The sequence below is a fragment of the Meles meles genome, chromosome 18 (assembly GCF_922984935.1).
Source record: "Meles meles chromosome 18, mMelMel3.1 paternal haplotype, whole genome shotgun sequence".
Classification (NCBI taxonomy): domain Eukaryota; kingdom Metazoa; phylum Chordata; class Mammalia; order Carnivora; family Mustelidae; genus Meles; species Meles meles.
This window is the reverse complement of record NC_060083.1, coordinates 39839146-39845708: the sequence shown is the minus strand read 5'-3', so window position 1 is coordinate 39845708 and position 6563 is coordinate 39839146. Positions and strand designations below refer to the sequence as shown.

Here is a 6563-nt window from a genome sequence, read left to right as displayed (position 1 = left end):
TCTTCATCTTATGGCTATGTTACACTTGGGTTATCATCTACCTGTTGATGGACATTTAGGTCATTTCAGGTTTGGGGCTATTACAAATAAAGCCGCTGTGAACATTTGTGGAGAAGTTGTTTTATGGACATATGCTTTCCTTTTTCTTGAGTAAATACCGGGGATTGGGATATGTTTAATGTTTTTTTTTTTTTAAAGATTTTATTTATTTATTTATTTGACAGAGAGATTACAAGTTGGCAGAGAAGCAGGCAGAGACATGGGGAAGCAGGCTCCCTGCTGAGCAGAGAGCCCGATGTGCGCCCCCCAGGAGCCCCTAAACAGACATTTCACAGGTCAAATGTTACAACCACTTCAGAAAACGGCTTGGCAGTGCTTGCGTCAGCTGCACATGTATTAAAACTGGAATGATATAGAAGAGATTAGCAAGGTTCCGGAATGAAGGTGAGACACAAATTCCTGAAGCGTTCTGTATTTTTGATGTAATTGACATTTGATAAAGTGGACTCGTGAACACGAACAGCGGGCGTTCACTCTTGCACTGAACAAAGTCTCTGACATATAATTAAAAGTTTTTATTGAGCTCCAGGGTAAAAAAAAGAAAACAGTTTGGCAGCTTCTTAAAAAGTTAAACATAGGGGCGCCTGGGTGGCTCAGTGGGTTAAAGTCTCTGCCTTTAGCTCAGGTCTTGATTTCAGGGTCTTGGGATTGAGCCCCGCATCAGGCTCTCTGCTCATCTGGGAGCCTGCCTCCCCCCCTCTCTCTGCCTGCCTCTCTGCCTACTTGTGATCTCTGTCTGTCAAATAAATAAATAAAATCTTGAAATGTCTGTTTACATTTTTTTACCCATTTTGGGGGGAGAGGGTTATTTGTGCTCTTGATACTGAGTTTTGAGAGTTCTTTACCTATTTTGGATACAAGTCCTTATACAAAATGTTTTTCTCCCAGTTTGTGTGGCTCGTCTTTTCATTCCCTTAACGGTTACCTCCTAGAGGCAAGAGGAGTTTTTGTTTGTTTGTTTGGTTTTTAAAAAGTCCAATTTAGGGGCACCTGGGTGGCTCAGTGGATTAAGCCGCTACCTTCCGCTCAGGTCATGATCTCAGGGTCCTGGGATCGAGCCCCGCATCGGGCTCTCTGCTCCGCAGGGAGCCTGCTTCCTCCTCTCTCTCTGCCTGCCTCTCTGTCTACTTGTGATCTCTCTCTGTCAAATAAATAAATAAAATCTTTAAAAAAAAAAAAGTCCAATTTATCAATTTGGCTTTTTGAATTTTGCTTTTGGTAGCATATCTAGGATATCTTTGCATAACTCAGGGTCACAAAGGTTTTCTCCTAGGAGCCTTGTAGTTTTTGTCTTTACAGTTAGTTATATGACCTAAATGGTTCAAGTATATGATTGAGTTCATTTTTATATACAGGATGGGATGTGGAAGGAAATGTATTTTTGCATACAAATATCCAATTGTTCCAGCACTATTTGTTGGAAAGATTATCCTTTATCTGTTGAGTTGTCTTTACATCTCTGCATACAATAAATTGTGGTAGTGGTGCCTGGGTAGCTCAGTTCGTTGAACATCTAACTCTTGATTTTGGCTCAGATTATGATTTCAGGGTGCTGGGATTGAGCCCTGTGCTGGGCTCTGCGCTGAGCAAGGAGTCTGATTGAAGATTCTCTCACTCCCTCCCCCTCTGCCCGTCCCCCTGCTATCTCTCACTCAAGTAAATAAGTAAATAAATAAATCTTTTTTTTTTAAAGATTTATTTATTTGACAGAGAGAGATCATGAGTAAGCAGAGAGGCAGGCAGAGAGAGAAGAAGGGAAGCAGGCTCCCCGCTGAGCAGAGAGCCCGATGTGGGGCTCGATCCCAGGACCCTGAGATCATGACCTGAGCTGAAGGCAGAGGCTTAACCCACTGAGCCACCCAGGTGCCCCAGTAAATAAATAAATCTTAAAGAAAAAATTGTGGGGTGGCTCAGTGGGTTAAGCCTCTGCCTTCAGCTGGGGTCACGATCCTAAGGGTCCTGGGATTGAGCCCCATATCTGGCTACTTGCTCGGCGGGGGAGCCTGCTTCTTCCTCTCCCTCTGCCTGCCGCTCCCCCTGCTTGTGCTCTCTCTCTGTCAAATCATAAATAAATAAAATCTTTCTAAAAAAACTTTTAAAAAGTAAAAAAATAAATTGTGATATATGTGTGGGTTACACTAAGATTTTTATTTATTTTTTTAAGACGATTTTATTTATTTGACAGAGAGTGAGAACACATCAGGGGGAACAGCAGAGGGAGAGGGAGAGGCAGGCTCTCCACCAAGCAGGGAGCTCAACAAGCTCATCCAAGGATCCCAGGATCATGACTTAAGCCATAGGCAGATGCTTAAAAGACTGAGCCACCCTAGTGCCCCTAGGATTTGTATTTATTTATTTATTTATTTATTTTTAAAAGGTTTTATTTATTTGACAGAAAGAGATCACAAGCAGGCAGAGAGGCAGGCAGAGAGAGAGAAAAAGGAAGCAGGCTCCCTGCTGAGCGGAGAGCCCAATGCGGGGCTTGATCCCAGGATCCTGAGATCATGACCTGAGCCGAAGGCAGAGGCTTAACCCACTGAACCACCCAGGCACCCCTGTATTTATTTATTAAAAAAAAATTTTTTTAAAGATTTTATTGTAGGGGTGCCTGGGTAGCTCAGTTGTTAGGCATCTGCTTTTGGCTGGGCTCATGATCCCAATGGATTCCTGGGTTGGGCTCCCTGCTCAGCGGGGAGCCTGCTTCTCCCTCTCCCTCTGCTTGCTGCTTCCGCTGCTTGTGCTCTCTCTCTCTGTGTCAAATAAATACAATAAAATCTCTTTTAAAAAAGTAATTATTGGAGGGCGCCTGGGTGACTCAGTGGGTTAAAGCCTCTGCCTTTGGCTCCGGTCATGATCCCAGGATCCTAGGATAGAGCCCCGCATCAGACTCTCTGCTCAGTGGGGAGCCTGCTTTCTCCTTCCTCTCTGCCTACCTCTCCACCTACTTGAGATCTCTCCCTCTCTCTCTCAAATAAATAAATGAAATCTTAAAAAAAAAAAAAGTCAGAAATACTTAAAAAAAAAGTACTTATTGGGGCGTCTGGGTGGCTCAGTGAGTTAAGCCTCTGCCTTCGGCTCTGGTCATGATCTCAGGGTCCTGGGATCAAGCCCTGCATCTGGCTCTTTGCTCAGCAGGGAGCTTGCTTCCTTTTCTCTCTCTCTGCCTGACTCTCTGCCTACTTGTGATCTCTATCTGTCAAATAAATAAATAAAATCTTTAAAAAAAAAAATGCTCCCTTCAATTAAAAAAAAAAAAAAAGTACTTATTGGGTAACCTGGGTGGCTCAGATGGTTAAGCAACTGCTTTTGGCCCCGGTCATGATCCTGGAGTCCAGAGATCGAGCCCTGTGTTGGGCTCCCGGCTCAGTGGGAGGTCTGCTTCTCCCTCTGACCCTCTCTCCTCTCATACTCTCTCTCTCTCATTCTCTCTCTCAAATAAATAAATAAAATATTTTTTAAAAGTATTTTACTGTATTTATTTTTTTAGGATTTTTGTTTTTAAGTAATCTCTACACCTAATATGGGACTTACAACCCTGAGATCAAGAGTCAACATGCTCTGACTGAGTTAGCCAGGTGTTCCCAAAATATTTCATTTTATTATTTGTTTAAGATTTTTATTTATTTATTTATTTGATGGAGAGAGAGACAGTGAGAGAGGGAACAAAAGCAGGGGGAATGGGAGAGGGAAGAAGCAGGCTTCCCACTGAGCAGGGAGCCTGATGCTGGGCTGGATCCCAGGAACCTTGGGATCATGACCTGAGCTGAAGGCAGACGCTTAACAATTGAACTGCCCACGTGCCCCAATATTTCCTTTTATTTTTATTTTTTTAATATATATATATATATTTTAGATTTATTTATTTATTTATCTGACAGACAGAGATCACAAGTAGGCAGAGAGGCAGGCAGAGAGAGAGAGAGGGGGCGGGGGAAGCAGGCTCCCCGCGGAGCAGAGAGCCTGATGTGGGGCTCGATCCCAGAACCCTGGAATCATGACCCGAGCCGGAGGCAGAGGCTTTAAACCACTGAGCCACCCAGGTGCCCCTATTTTTATTTTTTAAAAGATCTTATTTATTTATTAGAGAGTGAGCAAGAGTGCAGGTGTGAGCCGGGGCAGGGGGTGGGGGAGGGGAGGAGAAGCAGAAGGAGAAGGATGTGAGCAGGACAAGTACACTTCCTGCTAAGCATGGAGCCTGACACGGGGCTCAATCCCACAACCCTGAGATCATCACCTGAGCCAAAACCAAGAGTCTGATGCCCAACTGACTGAGCCACCCGGGTGCCCCTAAAATATTTTATTTTATTTTTAAAGATTTTACTTATTTTTTTTTTGACAGACAGAGATCATAAGTAGGCAGAGAGGCAGGTAGAGAGAGAGAGGAGGAAGCAGGCTCCCAGCTGAGCAGATTGTCGGATGCAGGGCTCGATCCCAGGATCCTGGGATCATGACCTGGGCTGAAGGCAGAGGCTTTAACCCACTGAGCCACCCAGGCACCCCTAAAATATTTTATTTTTAAGTAATCTCTACACCTAACAAGGGACTCGAACTTACAACCCAAGATAAAGAGCTGGACGCTCTGGGACCAAGCCAGGCGCTCCATGCCCGAGGATTTTTAAATGCGCTCATATAAGGGCAAGAGCAAGGACACAGGATCCAGAACAACTAGGTTGGGATCCTGGTTTTGCTGCATGTCTGTAGCAGAGTTGACCTATAAAGTAGAAACCATGAAGCCACCCTGTTGGGAATTTACCACATTTTACAACATCCTCTCTCTCTTCTTTTCTCTTTAGCTCTTCTCCCGGGCACAGTGCAGGAACTGGGAAAGCTGGTCCTAAGGAATGTTTCTCAAACCCTAGGCTCGCCAGATCCAGGATCTAAGAAGGAAGGAAAGAAGGTGTAATGAGCACAGTGGTATCCTTAAACTGTTTTCAGTCAGTTAGGATATCTCATGCAAATCAGACATTTGCTCCAGGCAAGGCTGTATGGACAAATTCCAGTTCCAAGTCCCTTTACTTTCGGTGGAAATAGTTTAACTTCTTGCCACTTGTATAGAGAAGCTCTGATAACCACTCAGTCTATAAACAATTTATTACCTGGTCATTGGAATTTTTTGATAGACAATTTTCAAAACATTGGGCTCATGGAAAAATAATAAAGGAGATCTTAGTTGATGAACATAATGGAAACCGCTCACTTAGAGAAAGGAAACAACATGGGTCCTGCCCTGAGGTTTTCAGTATGCTGAGAGGCGTGATCTCACAAGAAACTCCCAGACCGATGAGGCAGAAATGGGCTTCAGCCTCAGAGGTTTCCAGTGAATGAAACAAACATGCTCGTGCATTGGGAGTTGAAAGGAACAGTGTATCTGCAAAAGATCCAGGACAGACTGGGCAGGTGTGAATCTGGGTGCTTGGTTCCTGTTTACCATGCCGGTCCTGAGTTTCAGTAGGCACCATCTCAGTTTATTATGAATACATGTATAATTAATCAGACCTTTAGCTAAAGTCAAGCCACATCCGTGATTGATCAGGGTGAGTTTCAGTTAACCCTCAACCTTGGCTGCTAATGGAAGGAGATTTCTGGCTGCATCAAGAAGACTGGATGATCCAAAACTATTCCCCGTTTGGTTTGTGAAAGTGTTCTGGGGGGATTCGTTTGAATATCCATTTGACTTTTTTTTTTAAGTGTGTTATAAAAACGTAATAGTCTTAGAAATCCTGAAAAAATACAGCAGAGTCAAGAGAGAGAAACAGGGAGAGAGAAAAGAGAGGGAGGGAGAAACAGACAGGAGTAGAGAGAAATCCACTAATCCTAAAACCAGAGTTACTATCAACAGTGTTTTCCAGACTTTTTAGTATTTCAATTAATTTTTATTATGAAATATTTATATTAACAAAGTAATGTAAACTGTACATGTACAGTTTCAAAGAATGATAAAGCACTTGTATAGCTACCACTCAGTTTGAGAACTAGAACATCCATCCCCAGTATCTTTGAAGTGCCCTGTGAGTTCCTCCTCGATCATCCCTATGCTACTTCCCAGAATTAACACATTCTGGAATTTTGTTTATCATGTTCATTCTTTTCTTTTCCTTTCTTTTCTTTTCTGTTCACTTTGCTTTTCTCTTTTTTCATTTCTTTTCTTTCTTTTTTTCTGCAAAAAGGTTTATCGTTTCCATTTGGTCCACAGCTTGGGAGAAGGCTCCAAAGTGGTTAAAAAGCTGCCCAGCAGTTAGTTGCAGAGCTCTTCATTTTCTTTAAAGTTCAACCTTTTCTGGATGCATCCCTAAACAACACAATGTTAGTTTTGGATATTCTAGAACTTCTGTAAATGGAACCATTATGTGCATATTCTTCAGTCTCTGGGTCTTTGTTTTTGTTTATTGATCAGAGTTGTGATTCACTCACATTGTTACACATCGCAGAAGTTCCTTTATTATGATTGCCCCCAAATTCCACTGTATGACTATACTCAGCTTTTTTATATATATAGTAACGAC

The 6563-nt window shown here is 42.8% G+C and overlaps 1 non-coding gene across 1 annotated transcript; it reads left to right on the top strand.

The window, feature by feature from the left end:
* Positions 1 to 372: 372 nt before the first annotated feature.
* LOC123930340 lies at positions 373 to 479 on the top strand. The gene has a single exon (XR_006816056.1). It is a non-coding gene; the product is annotated as a U6 spliceosomal RNA (small nuclear RNA).
* Positions 480 to 6563: the final 6084 nt, after the last annotated feature.